Below are 19,478 nucleotides of genomic sequence, written 5' to 3' on the forward strand. Positions count from 1 at the left end.
GGAAAACCAACATGAAGTTTTTTAAGGATGTGTTGACTGTAAGATTTAACAAATTTAACCAGATGTTTTAACTTTGTAAACAGAATTTACCAAAAGTTGGAAATATAGCAGAAAGCATTTGCTGTACCGAGTGAGTCAATAAAAAGTTTACACCTAGAAAATTGCTAATTATTTTTAAAAATCATCTATGATCAGTAAATTATTATTCATCTAATGAAAGAGTGTTTTCTTCCAAATCTTTTGATATCATTTTTGTGTAGTATGTGTTCACGCTTGGATGGACAGGAGGCATTGTTTGTGAGAGGGCAAAAATCAACTTGCGCCAAAGTGATGCCTACAGCATGTATTATTTTGGGGTGAGCGGAGTGAAGGAATGAATTGAATGTATCAAATGAAATGTATTGAATGTATCAAATGCAGTGGCGTAGCCAGAGTTCGATGTTTGGGGGGGCACTTACATGTAATCGATCGAGGTAAAAAAAGGGGTCTAAAAAAAATCAACCGATCTTGGAAATTTTAGGGGGGGGGGCACGTGCCCCCCCCCCCCCCCCCCCCCCCCCCCCCCCCCCCCCCCCCCCCCCCCCGTGGCTACGCGCCTGATCAAATGTATCAAATGCATTGCATGCTTTTTGCAGAAGCAAAGTCACACACACACGCGCACAAATGTTCGTTGATATTTGATATGTGTGGCATGATTAATTTTGTTAGGGATGTTATTTTGATCTGCAATGACCAAATTAATACCCACATCTCAATTGTTTTATTCAAACATCACATTTAAGCAACTTAGGCGCAAGTCGATTTTAGCACTCTGGCAAACAATGTCTCCTGTTCATCCGAGCGTGAACACATACCACACAAAAATGATACCAAATGATTTAGGATAAAATACTCTTTCATAAGGTGTATAATAATGTGCTGTTCATCGACAATCTTTAAAATAATTAGCAATTTTCTAAGTGTAAACTTGTTTTGGATTCACACTGTATACATTCAATACATGGATATACATGTACATGTATATGTTTGCTGTAACTTCTTCTTCCTCAATTTCTATTGAAATGGAGATGTATAGACTATTGAAACTTCAAATTTAATAGACCCAAAGTTTTCAATACCTTTTCCCTGAAAAGGCTGAAAGCTGAATAAATGTATCTACCCAAAGTGACCTTCTTCCTCGATCTCTGTCTCTCCCGTTTTACTTCTTCTTCTTTCTTTCTTTTTTCTTTCTCCTTCTTCTATCCTTCTTTTTCTATATTTATTTTCAAGCAAAATATAACTTTAGGGCCTATCCACTCAAAGAGCATGGAATCTAGGCAGATCTTACCGTATAGACATACAAAATTTAAAGGAAATATACATGTAGATCTGGAAATGGTACGATGAGGAAATATATCAAATCTAAATATACATCTCTTTGTTAAAAGAGGACAATGTTGGTGAGATCAAGCACAACAAATATTGTTTGACGGCTATAGTCTCAGGGACGCTGCAACTCCAAGATTAAAATGATTTTTTTTTCTTTTCTTTTTCTGTTAAATGTCATGTTGGGAATCCAAGAATGATAATTAGAATCTAATCTCATCAGTTGATAGTGATACTGTCATACTGACTAGTCTATAAACTTGCCTTTAAGTTTAACTTGGCTTTAGTTTATACAACAAAATAAGATCAGACAAAAACAAAACAAAACAAAAATATAGTCAACAACCTGTCAGTCAGTTCACTGCGTTCACATTTCTCCAACACTAGAATTAAAACTAGACTCAATAAAGCACACATCACACTCATAGTCATAACATATATTTTACTTGTAATATATTATAACTTGCATCGACTCTAGGCCCTAATTAATTCATCATAAAAATAAGAGCACTGAGCATGAGTCAGCTAGAGCTCTGTACACTGTAAACTGAAACTAGCTGTAGACAGTCTTTTTCCCCCACAACATTAACACACCATGCACACACTGACACCGTCTCGTGATAAGTGACTTTCAATTTGTGCATCAATGCATATCATCAATGGCGGATAGATAATGAATACGGTACACAAAGAAGCGCTGTACAATATACCCCTCATGTAATGGGGAAAACTCAGTGGACGAGGTCTCTTGACCGAGATCCGAGCTCCAGCACCCCGCAGCGCAGGCTGAGGAAGGCCAAGTGACCAGTGAAAGTGGCAGCGAATTGCGGCGCGGGTGCAGATGCAAATATAAATATTGAAAGGTGCACTTTGTAAAATGCATGACATTGTTTCAGTTACATGCTTACCTAGTTACGATAAACGATGATCAACTGAACATTCACAAGCGCTAATAGTGCTTTGAAAGAATGAACAAAATCAAAGTAGCAGATCTGATATCGAGGCCGCTCCAGCTGGCCGTGTTTATGTAACGTAAAAATGCACAATCAAAATGTTGACGCCACCTGTCGACAAGGATTAGACAGGTATCAATTAGCTGATTGGCTGGAAGTTTGCGAGATTTTGCTGATTTTGGGTCGATCGAAGATGACTAAAATAGGTTAAATTTTGATCCGAAACCACCTATGTTTAGCTGCAGATTAGAATCGTGAAGCAATCTTGGACAATTAAATAGCAGAAAGGAAAAGGTAGGTCATGGTTACAGAGCAGCCGTTCCATACGATTTCCTTTTATTAGATTTATAGATAGATCTATCTTCTAGAAAAATAATTGTAATTAACGTTAACGTTAGACCTCTATTGTATGCATTGTGAGTGTGAGTGTGAGTGTGACTGTCTGGCTTGCCTTGTTTGACTGAGTCTGGGATCGGGCTCCTGTCGTCAGGGAGAGCTAGCCGAGTCCTCGCCGGCGATGCCGCGACCGAGATCACTTGGTACAGGTCACGGGTGTCCAAATTGGACATTTTTTTTGTAGGACCCTAGGCCAGGTCTAGATCTACTCGTCTTTACTTCTTAATCTTACTTCTTAATCTTAGTTAGCTTTGGGTTTTTTCTGGAGACCGACAGTGGTAGTTGGAGTTAAAAAGAAAGTTGTTTAGATCTAGAGTCTAGGGTCTAGACTAGATTTAGTAAGTATTGTTTAGTCTAAATTAATCTAGATCGACTAGACTCTAGGTCTAGATCTAGATCTAACTTACAGTTAAGTTTGTCCATGACCATGGTCCATGCCCATGGCCATGGGCCTGGCATAGAACTAGGTCTAGAGACTTACACTTAGTTTTAGAGTGTCTAACTTTAGATCACTGGTTTATGAATGACTGAGTATAGAGTCTATGACCTAGAAACTAGACTAGAGTCTAACCTAAAATTAAAACGAACAAGGAAAGAAAGAAAAAGAAGAAGAAGAAGAAGAAAAATCAAGAAGAAGTCAAAAGAACAGAACTTTGAATTGTGTGTGTGTGTGTGTGTGTAATAATGGGGTTTTTACAGACGTGTATCAATCAGATATTTACGTCTGGGGACCGACCTACATGTAGTTTAACGTCACCATCTGAAAGACGTGATTCAGTTTCAAACCTGCGTCCTCGCCTGAATCAGTTTGTAACTTCCATTTTTAGCTGGATTACAGGCGCACGCCACCACGCCCTGTTGTTCATAACATAGACTATTAATAATTAATAGTTAAGACTAAGACTAAGAGGAGGAAGATGAAAAACAAGATTTTCATGTCTACAAACCACATGTCCTAATGATTCTTGGCTACACATATTTAGACCTTGAGGCGATAGCCCTAGATTTGTACATTAAGACTGTCGTAAGTAAATTATAAATTATGCCTCGTAGATTTTCAAATCGTAATGGTTCACTCTTTATTTGCTGGGAAGTGAGTGACTCCCTTTCCTGAAATTGGTGTTATTTTAAAAGTCAAATAAATCAGGAAAAGGGTTGATTTTTCTGCAGTGACAATAGACCCATTCTGAACCCTTCCATTGGGTTCATGGAGTTCATCAGTTCAGGCCAAAGTATGAAAGTAAGGAAGCCAAAGTGAAAGTGTAAATCTGTGCTTCATCAAAATTCCTTCTCTGTGCAAAGTTGCAACAACTGGAATTCCTTTAATACCAGACCAGACTTGTGTAAACCAGTTCAAATCCATCTTTGGAAATATGGATACAGCCACCCCAGAGTAAAGTACAGTCCATACCAGAGAGATAGCATTACCTGGAGGGGCAAATAAGTATATCTTTATGCCTCAATATAGACTTAAACGTTGAAGTAATGTATTTCTAGATCTATCATCATTATCCAAGTTTTCCAAGTCTTTGCTGTAATGGAGGACGAGGCTTGTGAGTCAGAGTACCCCAAGGATTTTACTACCAACCTTAAGCTTCATCTTGCTGCAAGGAAGGGAAATGCAAGAAAGCTGAAAAGGCTCTGCAAGTCAGGTCAGTTGCAGGATAATTTATGTTGTACATATATCACCAGACTGTTTTTATGCCTCCGCCACCGAAGGTGGTGCCGGAGGCATCATGTTTTCGGGTTGTCCGTCCGTACGTCCGTCCGTCCGTCCGTCCGTCCGTCCGTACGTCCGTCCGTCCGTCCGTACGTCCGTCCGTACGTCCGTCCCGTTTGACCGTTATCACAATATCTCAAGAACCATTTAAGATTTAAACTTAAGACTCGGGAATAGTATTTATCACCATAGGAAGACGATCTGATTAGATTTTGGAGTACGTAGGTCAAAGGTCACAGGTCACAGAGGTCAACTTATGAAATTCCTTGTATTGAGTTTGTTAGCGCGATATCTCAAGAACCATTTGAGATTTAAACTTCAAACTTAAGGATAGTATGTATCACCATAGGAAGACGATCTGATTAGATTTTGGAGCACGTATGTCAAAGGTCAAGGGTCACAGAGGTCAACTTATGAAATTCCATACATTGAGATTGTTATCATGATATCTCAAGAACCACTAGAGATTTAAACTTCAAACTTAGTGATAGTGTGTATCACTATAGGAAAACAATCTGATTAGATTTTGGAGCACGTAGGTCAAAGGTCAAGGGTCACAGAGGTCAACTTATGAAATTCCATACATTGAGATTGTTATCATGATATCTCAAGAACCACTGGAGATGTAAAAACTTCAAACTTAATGATAGTGTGTATCACCATAGGAAGACAATCTGATTAGATTTTGGAGCACGTAGGTCAAAGGTCAAAGGCCACAGCGCACATTATGAATTCAAAAACAGCTTGTGATCGCGTTATCTCAAGAACCGATTGATGGATTCATGCCAAAATTAGGTCATGTTTGTTACTTGCAGAGCCAATGAACTGAGTAGATTCTTGGTTCATAAGGTCAAAGGTCAAAGGTCATGGGCCCATTATGTATGCAAAAATAGCTTGTGAACGCATTCTCATTAGAACTGACAGATGGATTACTATTTAACTCAGAACATCTTGCAGAGCCAATGAACTGAGTAGATTTTATGGTCATGAGGTCAAAGATCAAAGGGTCATATATGTATATGAGAAATTGCTTGTAATCACAATATTCTGAGAACCTGTCAATGGATTACCATTGAACGTGAATTCAATTTTTTTTTTCTGTTTTGGTTTGTAAAATTGCTCTATAACGGAGGCATCATTTTCGACTGCGCGCAGTCGAATTCCATCTAGTTTGATGATTAGGTTAAGAGTTTAGTGAGTAAAAGATCACTGTAGATCAATTTTTAAAAACAAACAGGTTTATTAAGATGTATATCTCTTTGCTGCATAAAATATGATGATAAGACAAATTATGTCTCCTTAAACTACACATCTTGTTGTAATCCTTTATTTTGACAAGTAGAATAAGCGGATTGTTTTGCCTTTTATGAGAGGAATTATTTTGTATTTGTTTATTATGGAGAAATGCTATCCTTAATCAAAACCCAGCAACTTGTATCAAGCTAAGTAGCTTCTTCATTAGTTTTCAATATTTCTATGTTTCGATTCAGAGTTAGTGTAACCCACCATTGTAAATTTTATATTTTTCAAGGTATTAACCCAGATGCAGTGAATGAGCAATGCCAGAGTCCTTTATTTGTAGCTGCGTTGCACAACAAGGAGAAAGCAGTGAAATTCTTATTGTCATCAGGGGCTGATCCAAATCAGTAAGTCTAGAGTTCTAGGTTAGGCAGTTTTTTTTCTATTCCCTGGTTCTTTTTCCTTCCACTCTCTTTATACCCTCTCTCTCGCACTCTCTCTCTTGCACTCTCTTTTCCTCCTCTCTTTCTCTCTCTCTCTCTTTCTCCTCTCTCTCTTTTCCCCTCTCTATTCCTTCCTTCCTCTCCATCATCCTCTCTCTTCTCCCCCTTTCTCTCTCTTCTCTGCTCAGTTCTCTCTGTTTATGATCTACCCACACAAACCCTTTAATGCTATGATTAATATCTGATCAAACTAGACAATAGAAATCCAAATAAAAAAGTTAAGAATAATTTGTACTAGACTTAAGTGAATATTGATAACAACTACTGCACTTCGTGAATCTTTGTACGTGCGCATACATGTACCTTGTAAATTACCACAAATTTCCATCGATAAATGGACATTACATAACTACGAAACTTATAATATAGCGAAACTTATTTGCAGTCTATTACCTATTTCTTTCTACAATCCAGCCCTTGCTATGACGGTAGCACCCCCATGCACGCTGCTTGCCTCTCCTGCTCTCCCAGCATCCTCTGCCTCCTGGCCGAAGCCGGTGGAAACATCAATCACCATGACAACCGTGGTCTCCTCCCTCGAGACTGGATCTCCTATCAGGAAGAAATTGATAAAAGGTTTGATTTGATCTGATTTGCTTTGTTCTTATCCTTTTTTCAAATATGAACTTTAGATTGAATTCTTTCAATTAAATGTTAACTTTTTTATTTCACTTATCAATAAAAAAGAAGAAAAGTTAGAAATAAATTGAACATTGCCTTCACAATACAGTACAGGTATTCTATTAAACAAGGATAGAAAATTACATTACATTAAAAACACATGTAGAAAATGCAAAATATGAAATGATTTATTCCCAACATTAGAAGCCGGGAACCAAAAAAGGAGAAGTCTTTAAAAGAGACCATCCTAAATGTGTTATTCTATGTATAGATTATAATATGGTAATAAGATCATGGTTCTTTCTATTACTGTTATCATGAATTTGAATAAAAAGTTGATACAAATTTGCAATATCCACATGTAGAAAATTTAAGAAATTATGACATGCAAAATTCATTGTAAACAAAGATACAGGAGGTATGCAGGGTAAGATTAATGTTGAATTACAAGCAATCCCTCAAATGTAACTACCTCAAATAACTAATAAGGAAGTCATTGGGAAGCCCTACCTATAGATGATTAGAGTAAGATAGAACATAATGACTAACACACTACTCTGTGAGTGATAGATAGACTTGGGTTCTGGTAACTACAGAAAATAAATTCTCACAGAATCCAACGAAACTTACAATGAATGTTCAAGATTACAAATAAATGACATGTGTCAAAGAATTTTGGTAGAAAATGTATAGTGGCTGAGTAATAACCATAGAAAGAAAATGAAATCCGGGTAAGTTATGCTATGGTCACATTACCCAAAAGTAGCCTGCTCGGCGGCCGAGCGGCGAGTTTTTAACCAATTCTGCCCGGCGGCTGCCCGGCCACAGAGCGGCGGCCGTCCAGGCACCGCTCGTTTTTAGGGCATCGCTCGGTCGCCGCTGAAGTTTTAGCGCGGAGTTAAAATTTGGGCGGCGCCTGCTCACTTTTCACTCGCCACCCAAAATACGCTCGGTGCCTGGGCGGTCGCCGCCCGGGCACCGACCTAATCGCTGGACGATGCCTAATTCCAGCAGCGACCGAGCAGGCTACTGATCGGTCGGTCGCTGCTCTGATTTGTGACCATAGCTTGAGGTCCGACGCCATATGCTTAACAAAGATCACTATGTGTAGATGGGAATTGTGGTTTTTATCGAAGATGATGTCCAGTAAGTTTGTGTCCGTTTATTTTTATTTTACTGGTTCAATCAACCAATCTACTGCAGGACAAACAATCCAGAATAAATCAGCTATTTTCACTCAAAATCAATGCCTATACAAGAGCTCAAGATTAGCTTTAACATCATTAAAAAAAATACATTTGCTTAAGGTTTAAGATGAGGAAGTTTCTGGAGGTAATGAAACTGTACGCCATTGGTACGGTTGGTGACGAGACGCTTAGCAGACAGACGAGGTCCAGATGGAACGCTTTCATGGACAACGTTCGGCAGTAAGTAGTTTCCTTATACGGTAGGTCTTATTTGTTTTTGTAATCACATGGAGGCGATCATATGTTAACACTTAAATGTCTATTTGATAAGAATTGATAAGATTATAAAGGTTGTTAATTTGTTTATATGTGATTTCTTCTCTTATATTTTGGTGTTATTTAGTATGGGACAAAGAACTATAAAACAAAAGACTTTCATACGCATGAGATATTAGTCAATTTTTCATGTGGGTCAGATTTGCAAGGTTCATGCTGCAAATTGTTTTAATCACAAGTGACAGAACACAAAATTATGCAATTTACTAACATTTCTTGCTGTGAAAATGACTGTCCTGAACAACTTGTGAACATTTTGTGTAACAATAGTATGTGGTTTCACAGTCTTTCTCTCCCTCTCTTTCTATCTCTCCTCTCTGTATGTTTTTATCTCACTTATTCCCATGCTATCATCCTTTACCCTCTTTCTCCCTCTCTCTCTTTCTCTCTCTCTTCCCACTCATCTCCCATCTCTTGCTCTCGTTCTCTCTCTCATCCTCTAATAACATCTATCTTTCCATCTCTCAGGTTTCCAGAGCGCAGAGGGAGACAGTGGAGAAGGAGGAGGTGGTTCGCGGAATCTTCTCAACGTCGCTTCAGACCAAGAATTCCTGAAAACGTTGCAAACTTCTTCCAACGGCTACAAAACATTGACTGGACCCCCATAGCCACATGCTTTAGATTCGTCCAGCATGGGGTAAGTAGGAAAATCAAACCTTTCTTGCATCTCTTCCTTAAAGCCCCACTGCACTACTTATAGCTACTTGCGCCCTCTATATAGCAAACTTTGCCTAATCGGTGCCTGGTGGTCCCCCATGACCCATTTTTGTGTGTTAATTGAGAACTGATTTGATGAGATAACCACCTGCCAGTGACTACACAGGGAAGTCTAATCCCCCTGGCCAACCTAGTACAGGCAGGCTTTAAACTAATTACAAGAACAGTAGGAGATGCAGAAAATTATGCTAATAACATGTGGAGTCTGTTTCCTCTATGATAAACAATGTGCATTCCATATGTGTTGCATTGACATCAATAGACTATTGAATCAGACAAATTACTTTCATTTAATTATGGTATGTATCTATATTTCCAAAATTTCTATTCCTAAATATGTTTCACAATATCTTTCACAGTGTGTTTCAGCATGCCTATCAAAAAGCAATTTTATCATTTCATTTGAAGTACTTTATTGTTATTACTTTACAAATGCAATTTATTACAACATTCTCCACTTGCACCACAGACCAATTTTACCAAAAAACACCTAATCACAGGCTCTACTGATAATATAACTTTTCTCTTTGGCTGATCAACAATTACCAATTTACCTTGTTTCTGTTCACTATTCACCCCTACAGGAGCAGGACATAACTCAGCGGGATACACTGAAAAGTAAAGATGTCATGCAAGTACAGAGGGATGTTAAAGATAGTAAGCATTAAACAACATCTCCTCTGACATACTTTATAAGAACACCTTACATAGTTATCTTATGAAGATGTTGAAGTAGAAACTGAAAGAGGCGTTGGTTGTAGTATATCTCTTCATCATGTTTTTTGTTGCTATGAATTGGTGTGAAACTCAGCCATCCTGTTTTCTTTTAGCGACGTTGATGTGATAACTTTAGAGCTATCTCGCAAAGATTTCTTTCATGAAGATGTTAAAGTAGAAGTCCAAGTCTGAAGAAACATGTAGTTATAATTCGTTCCTTCTTCTGGAAAAATGATCTCAGCGAAAATTTCCTGACTCTGGTATTTATTCTAGATCGCTTGCTCTCAGAGTCTGAGTTATCTTATGAAGATGTTGAAGTAGACTGTTTAAAAAAATGTCATGTTCTGTGTCACTCTGATTCTTCTGATTTGCTGTGTGAATTCAATATTCCAGCACACAAACAATACTCTTGAGGTGTATGCAATAGTAATGGTAGATGGTTTTGGCTCACTGATAGTGTATGTTGGCTCTGTTGTATATCCAGCGTTATTGTGAACGAATCAATCCGTATTATTTGGGATTTGATCTACATTTGCCACTCTCCACCCAGGTGTTAAACGGGTACCAGGTAGGATACGAAAGTTAATGTGGTTGGATAAGCAATTGGCGCTTGTAAAATGGTGACTGGCTGGAATGCTCCCCAGGGAGTGGAAAATTTGCATTCATTGTGTTGCGTGTAAGCCTGAATCCGACGACCGGGGTAATAATATGTGTTGCGCCTAGAAACAAATTATTAGGCGCATTATAAGGGTAAGCTATTATTATTATTATTATAATTTAGATGCAGAGGTTGAGGTTGACGGGTGCAGGCGCCAGCTCTCTGACTCCACCTTCCCTGTTCTGACCCTCTACGTGGACGAGAAGGCCGGGAAACTGACCTCCACCAAGAAGAAAGAGGACGTACGACCCCACGACCTGATAGAGATCGAGGAGGAGAGGAGCTCCAGTGAGGGAAGTAGGCCTGCAGTGGAGAAGGGGAAGATGCCTTCTGGTAGAGCTGGGACCAACTTGGAAGAGATTTGCATTGGTCTTCAGAATGGCCACTTTGCAAGAGGGATGGTACATGCATCAGGTGCTGTGAGGAAGCAGTCTTCCACTGTTACATGTAAGGTGCTGTCAACAGAAAAACAAGGTAGGAAGAATATAAGAAGTGCAGGAAGAATCGTGTGTGCGTGTGTGTGTGTGTGTGTGTGTGTGTGTAATTGGGTTTTTACAGACATGTATCAATCAGATATGATTATTTACGTCTGGGGACCGACCTTTAACGTCACCATCCGAAAGACGTGACTCATTTTTTAACCTGCGTACTCGGCTGAATCAGTTTGTAACTTCCATTTTTAGCTGGATTACAGGCGCACGCCACAACGCCCCACTGCAGGAAGAATGTGGAATAATCTGACTTTAGAAATGTACTTCTTTAGGACGATCACATCCCTAAACCTACGTTATATTATTAGCCTGTAATTCAAAATTCATGACTTAAGATTTTGTTTTGATTTTGCATTATTAAGTGCTCATATATTTAAATGTTCTCATCAAGTTTATTGCTTACATGTTGATTCTTTTTTTGTTTATTTTCTATGTGAGTTATGTTAAGCACTTAGAATGAATGTTTACATGATAAGCACCAATGTCCTTTGGCAAGACATTGATCTACATTTGCCACACTAAACCCAGGTGATGTAAATGGGTACCTGGCAGGAATTTAATTCCTTGAAATGCTTTATTCCTTACCATGGCAGCTCAGCTACAGCCGGGTAATAATGTGATACCTTGTATTAAAGCCCCACTGTCCTACTTGTAGCTACTTGCTCCCCCTATATAGAAAACTTCCCCAATCGGTGCCTGTTGGTCCCCCATGATCCTCTTTTTCTTATGTTAGTTGAGAGCTGAGTAAATGAGATAGCCACCTGTCAGTGCCTCGCTGTGTGGTCTAATCCCTCATGGCCAAACTAGTACAGAGGGGCTTTAAGTGCTAAGAATTGATGTGTACATTAAACACTACATAAGAGTCAAAAATATTTATCGTCATATAGATGCTTGCCAAGAGAGGGAGGAGACTGGGATGGATGGCCATCAGGTTGACAGATCTTCCACCTCCTCAGATGACAGCTGCAAGAACAGGATGATGGAGATCCTGGAGGATGCCTTCAAGCTGGACCTGGCTCCCAAGGTATCCGACCTCATGGCGGAGTACTGCGACAGCGCCCAAGGAAGCACGGCCGCCCAGGAGTCCTTCGACATCGACTTCCAGTCCTACCACGGAGATGATCCTGATACTGAGGACCAAGTGGACGTTGATCCAGTCAAGTGGGTTGGTGACAGAAGCGGAAAGAAAAATGGAGCGAATGTGACGGACCCCGAAGCGGAAGGAGTCTCTCAGGGTACAGATGATTCAATTTTTATTTTCAATTTCAATTTATTCATGTTTCCCAAAAAACATTACAAATCAATTATAAGCATTTAAAATAAATATAAGAAATACATGTTGGAAACAGAGGGGTCCACTAAAAAGCAATGCTTGTACAAGTGTGAACACCTCAAATGAAACTTAGGAATAATGAGTAATTAAATTAACTAATCCGTAACGACAAAAGGAACTTACAGAATAGGAGAAAGAAAAAGGGGGGTGCCAACAGAGACGAGAAAGGGACAAGACAATGTTTTACATGGCAGAGATAGAAGAACACGGTCATGATACAAAGAGTAGACGATGACAAAAAGAAGTGAGAGATCGGGGGTACAGAAAATAATACAAAATGATGAGCTGCATGTGGGGTTGAGAAGAAGAAATGGGCATTAGAAAAGCAATAAGCATGAGAAGGCACAATATAATATATCAAATTACATTTTGAGTCAGCGAGTGGAGAATGATCTTGTATTCAACAGAAGATGATGATGGGAATGGCTTTGAACCAGGTGAGATTGAAATTGATGGACTGATCCTGAAGGACGGGAGATGTGCCGAGGAGGATGATGAGGATGATCGGAACTTCATCAAGGAGGGGAGATACGTCGATGTTCAGAAGATGCTGACAGCGAACCTAGAGATGGTGTTCCCTGAGACGTCTGGTCATTCATCCACATCTCCATTTGAGCTGAACAACGAGACAGAGTTAAGGAAACGCCAGGAGGTTGGGCATGAGGAAGGTGATGTCACTGCAGGGAGCTCTCTCTACCAAGGTGAAATAACCTCTTTAAGAGTTGCCTGATGATAGTGTTTTTTTTTGGTATTATTTCAATGTTTTAAAAACCTAGGTATGAAGTCATGTAGGTTCGGTGAGTCCCTAAAAAACTCTTAATAATAACAATGATAGATCACATTTATAACTAACCTAATACTTTGTTTCTAGGCGCAGTATATATTATTACCCCGGTCGGTCATCGGATTCAGGCTTACCCACGCAGAATATATGCACATTCTCCACACCATGGGGAGCATTAAGTTGATGAATAGCAAGATACCAACCATTTGATGAGATGGAACAATTTAGGAACATATTCAACACTTTTTATTAAAAAAACTCCATTACCAGAACTAAAGATCACTTTTAATTGTGTGTTTGTAATATAATAACAATATCCAGTTCTTGTATAGCGCATAAAACGTTTTGAAATAACATTTCTATGCGTTTCCACAGAGCTTTGGAAATTATTACCCTAGCTTTAGCTATGTCCACTAACCTTTCTTCTCTTTGCATATTAACCATCATGTTCTCTTTTTCCAAACAGTATGTCTTTCTTTTAGCTTCAGTTTGACCAAGGTTCTAGATAGTATTTAGGAATATGTTATGCTATTCAATTGCCAATATGCACATGGGTCCAAAGTAATTCAGCCATGGGGCTTTGACACAGAATTTTCATCATAAAAAATACAATTTTCCTTCAATCTCATCATGCAGTCTCGGCGCTTAATGAAGCTGCTTTCCTCAGTGACCTCTCCCTAGAGGTCAACGTGGATGAGAGCATCAAGTCCTCCCTGGAGAGCGTCCCTCAGCCCCAAGAGAATGAAGATGGAGATGATGACAGAAGAGACGATGAGGACGAAGAAGAGAATGATTTCTTGGGGAATACACCCCTTCATTCAGCACTTGCCAAGTACGTAGTTTGAAAGGAATGACACTTGTAGGTTTTTTTGCAGTTTTTCCAAGACAGCAGTTTTTTGTTTTTTTTAATGTTTAAATAATTGAAATTTCTCCCAGGAAGCATTACATTTATAAAAGCTTTTTTTTTTCTCCAAATGCAAAGGCGGAATGTATTATCTTTACTGATGAAACTTTTTAACATACTACCGGTATGTTAAGAAGTTAATAATAATCTGCTTAGAGTCAGAGGGACATTAAATCATACAATTTTACACAAAGTTAATACCTTTCTGGCTTTAAGGGGATGACTGGGATGTTATTTTACAGCTTTTTTTATATTATTCCAAATTTGTTAGTACCTTTATCCTTGATTGTTTGAATGGCAGAATACGTTTGTGGATTCAGCTAATCTTCTGAAGATATGAAGTAACAATAATAATAATAATAATAATGATGAGGATAATAATAATGATGATAATAATAATAATGATAATGATGATGATTATTATCTGTGTTAAGCCATTATGTATGGAAATTATTTCTTTGATTATTTGTTTATAATGTATGGATATACTGTTTATGATGGATTTGTTTTGAGAATAAAGAACCCTGTGGAAGGGGGGAATAGTAATAGTAGTAACAATAATGATAATACTATATCAATAGTTATAATAATAACAATGAAATATATTTGTTATTATTTTTATTATGATTATTATGATAATATGTATTAGTAGTATTATGAAAATAATAATGATAGTGATGATGATAAATTTGATGAAGATGGTTATAATAATGATAGGCCTCCTGATAATACAGATTTTTTTTTAAAGCACTCAATACAATAGCATCTCTATTCATATACTGATACACGTAATAAAATATATATCTGGGGGTGTCTCACAAAGATCCTATTAAAGTTGGACTTAACAATTATGGAAAGCCATTAGCATCTATAAAAATATTTTGTAAAAGTTGTTTTAAAAGGCATAAAATGTTGATATAAATCATTCATATTTTCTATTATCAAGGAGATTTCATGTTTTTGATGTGGAATTTATAAAAAGCCTAAAACCCTTGAATTTTTCGCTTTTGATATATTTCATTTTAAGGCTGCAGATGGCTTTCCATAATTGTTAAATCCAACTTAGAGTTAATTTCAACTTAGGATCTCTGTGAAACACCCCCCTGAATATACACCTATACACCTGCCTTGAATGTTTCTATCGTATTAGACTTGATCTGACGCAAGCGGAAAAGGAAGAGGTACAGGAGTGGTTCGGAGGCCACGGCAGTGTGCAGAACCTCATACACAAATTTGAATCGAAGATACAGGAGATACAATGTGAAACACTCCGATCCAACGTGACCAGCCTCGGCGCCCTCTTGAGACAAGAATACGCCATGTTGGAGCAGAACAATGCCCACCGGCGTGCAAGGCGATGTGCCAGTGACAGTGCAGCTCTGCAACTCAATAAACAGATTAGGCCACATACTACACAATCAGGTATTGGTAAATGATTTTTAAAGATGTGAAATGTACAAAAAGAAATTTCACTGTGCATAGCATTAACAAAAAGAAGAATAGATTTTACGTATGATTCCTTACAAAAGCAGAAGGATCAAATATACTTTTGTTGTAAATGACTATAATGATTATAATGATTATAATTGGTTTGGAACGTTTTGTTGGAAACAGAAATAAAATTGAATTGAATTGAATTGAATTGTTTGCATCTCAAGGTTTGTGGGAATATAATTTGAATAATCTCTTAATTCAAACTTCATTTTTGTACAAGGCAGTTCTGTATTTCCCTTACAATCATATTAATCTTAAACAGTCAAACCTGGATTAGCAACCACCTATCTACAAAGACCACATTTTTTGTTTTCCTTGAAAAGGGTTTCTTGTTGAACATATACTAAAGCAACCTGTCTACAAGACCACTTTCTTGTCTCCCTTGGGTGGTCTTTATAGACAGGTTTCACTGTATTACACTTGCATGGAAGGGCGCAGGTAGTAATTGCAATTATAATATATTTAAACTTTATATTAGTCTATTTAAAAAATCAAACAAAATATATCAAAAATGAGAAATTATTCACATAGTTGCAGTAACCAGAAGTAGAATGAATGATCAAGGTTGGATCTTACTTTTCATTTTTATGCCTCCGTTACGAAGTAGCCGGAGGCATTATGTTTTCGGGTTGTCCGTCCGTCCGTCCGTACGTCCGTACGTCCGTCCGTCCGTCCATACGTCCCGTTCTCGTGATCGCGTTATCTGAAGAACCGATTGATGGATTCCTGCCAAACTTTGGTCATGTATGTATCTTGCAGAGCCGATGAACTGATTAGATTTTGGGGTCACGAGTTCAAAGGTCAAAGGTCACAGGGCTCATTATGTATGCAAAAACAGCTCGTGATCGCGTTATCTGAAGAACCGATTGATGGATTCCTGCCAAACTTTGGTCATGTATGTATCTTGCAGAGCTGATGAACTGATTAGATTTTGGGGTCACGAGTTCAAAGGTCAAAGGTCACAGGGCTCATTATGTATGCAAAAAAGCTCGTGATCGCGTTATCTGAAGAACCGATTGATGGATTCCTGCCAAAATTAGGTCATGTATGTTACTTGCAGAGCCGATGAACTGATTAGATTTTGGGGTCATAAGGTCAAGGTCAAAGGTCATGCGGCTCATTATGTATGCAAAAATAGCTCGTGAACGCATTCTCATTAGAACTGACAAATGGATTACTATTTAACTCGGGACATCTTGTAGAGCCAATGAACTGAGTAGATGTTAGGGTCATGAGGTCAAAGATCAAAGGGTCATATATGTATATGAGAAATTGCTTGTAATCACGATATTCTGAGAAACTGTTAATGGATTACAATTGAACTTGAATTTGAAAAATTTCTTCTGTTTTTGTTTGTAAAATTGCTCTATGACGGAGGCATCATTTCGACTGCGCGCAGTTGAAGTTCCATCTAGTTTTTTAATGATATGCACACTAATGATCTAATCTTTTACCTGACTAAATTTTGATCCCAATTGCCCTACAGTTAACAACTAAATTATTCATACTCTTACCACGGTTTACAATTTTTCAAGTATGAGAAAAATTGTCCCAATTTATGCTTCTTGAGACTATGACATATTTAAGCTAACATCTAACATTTAAAAAAAAGGCCCCAAGTCAACCAGTCTAACTTTCATTCTTGACTTTCGAAAATCACAAAAAACATCCAATTTACAAGGGGTATACAAAATTTAGGTGTTAACTGTATATACGAAGGGTTTAATTCCGAAAGAAGCAAAATCCATTTTTGTAACTTCAGAGATAAAAGGATTTGTTTACCAAATTTTGTACAGGCGTTTATGGAAAAGTGATATTAGAAGGTGCATTTTTTTCACAATTGCTCCCTAAATTTGGGTAAATACTTTTGTTGAAAGACAGCTAGTACTTTATATGTTCTGATACCAATAACTCAATTTTCGTCAAAAGTGGATTTAGCTCCTGTTGGAATCAAACTCTTCATATGTCAATGCCTAACCATGAACAGAATGCCCAAGAATGAGTGCCCCGCCCCTTAGCATCCCCGATGAGATGGATCCGGATGACTCCTGGCTCTGGCCTGCCAGCGGGGAGGACAACACGCCCTTTGAGGAGCAGCTTCGCAGGAGCATGGAGGTCATTGGTCTCGACGACGACGAGAGCAACGATGGAGAGAAGAGAGCGGAGAGAGGGCGAGGTGATGCTGACAAGCAACTTGCAGGTAAAAATTGTTTGTGTCTTTTATGATGATGAGGAGAAGAAGGAGGAGGATACTGGTGATTTTAGTGATTTTTCGATGTACTTCATTACCTGGGTATTCTACTTTAAAGATTACACACAAGTATGCACAATTCCCCCCTCCCCCTCCTCCTACATGAGGAAAAAATAAAATAGAAGAAGAGGAAGTGCCAAGGGAAGAACAAAAGAAAAAGATATAATCCCTCTTCACATCTTGCATTTAATCAGGACACATACTCTTTTACATTTTCAAGTAAAAGCAAACTAGATTAATGGATGTATTATGATAATAATAATAATAATACATAGGATTTGTAAGGCGCCAAATCCACTTGACAATCAAATGCTTAATGCTCAGATTGTGCAAAAGATGAAATACATGATAAATATATCCAAAAGTACAACAGGAAAGGTACAGACATGAAAGGTAATGGTAATCAATTATACAGTAGGTTAAATTATCTAAACAGATAATTCTTAAGATTAAGAAAAAAAAAATACATTCATAACGACCATTGAAAATGTATTATTTATGTCAAAAGTCTTTTTCATTATTGATTCCCCCCCCCCCCATAGATCAAAAGAGACTGGTCTCCCCACCCCCGCCGGCATGCACCCCTGAGGAGTCCTCCTCACCACGCCCCACCCCAGACAACCAAGCAGACAGCAGCAATGCAAGTCATGTCAACAATTCAGGGGACTGTGAAACAACTGGTAAGAAAAGGGACAATTTTGTACACCATGTAGTATAATGATCTATAATGACTTTAATTATTATGATAATATATGGATTAAAAGAGGAAGAGATTGCTTTGTTGTTCACGTAAGATAGTAGGAAGACTAAGCATGTCTATTATCTATGCTTGCAAGAAGAATTATTCATTTCCTTACTGGGGAGAAAGTAGAATAATTATATAACATAAGTTTAAAATGAATAGAAAACCAATTTAAATTAATAGTTCAGCTGTAATTTGTTTTTCATTTTTTTCTTTTAAAAATAATAAAATTCATCTATCTATCTCTTTCTCACTTTCCCTCCCCTTTCACTTCCAATCTCTCCCATTCTTTTTTCCTTTCTCTATCTCTCTCTCTCTCTCTCTCTCTCTCCCTCTCCTTCACTCTCTCTTCATTTTATATAAAGTAACTATACCCGTTCTCTGTTTTTTCCCTTAACCTTAAAAGTGAAAAAAGGCATAAAGAATATGTATCCTGATATATAACTAGGTTCTAGGACACCTACCCCCTGGTATTTGTCTGGGGGGTAGTTGTCCGACGGTTGTTGTCCAAGGGGGTAGTTATCTTCGGGGGTAGTTGAGTGGGGGGGATGGTTATCCGGGGGGTGGAGGTCCAAGGGGTAGGTGTCCGGATACGATATAACTCTCTTCTTATTTTTTTTCTTCATATGTTGGCCAAACTACAGAAGAAGCGGCAGCAGGGGATCTCGAGCCCTGCAAAGCTCTCACACCACCCTTCTCATCACCGACCATCTCCCCCAGAGCTGAGGCAGCGCTGACACCGGAGTTCAGCCCTTCCAGCATCGTCAGTAAGAAACTGGTCAAGATCGATGTTATGAGATCGCCAACTGTAGAAGCCGTTCTGAACACAACAGACTAGTTTGAGAACTTTGTTTGCTAAAAATCAATAATTAAGGGTTGACGATGAGATATATAAATAGTTGTACAGTTTGAAAAAGGTTCTTTATACATGAAATTTATGCACATTGTATATATTTCAGTTATTGCGATTTGGTTGAAAAGGTTCATTTCAGATGTTTACAGAAAAGTTTGTTTATGTAATATTCTGTAAATAAGGTATTTTCATAAAGTGTCTTTTCTTGGATGAC

The sequence above is a fragment of the Strongylocentrotus purpuratus genome, unplaced genomic scaffold, assembly GCF_000002235.5.
Source record: "Strongylocentrotus purpuratus isolate Spur 01 unplaced genomic scaffold, Spur_5.0 spur5_scaffold_1, whole genome shotgun sequence".
Classification (NCBI taxonomy): Eukaryota; Metazoa; Echinodermata; class Echinoidea; order Camarodonta; family Strongylocentrotidae; genus Strongylocentrotus; species Strongylocentrotus purpuratus.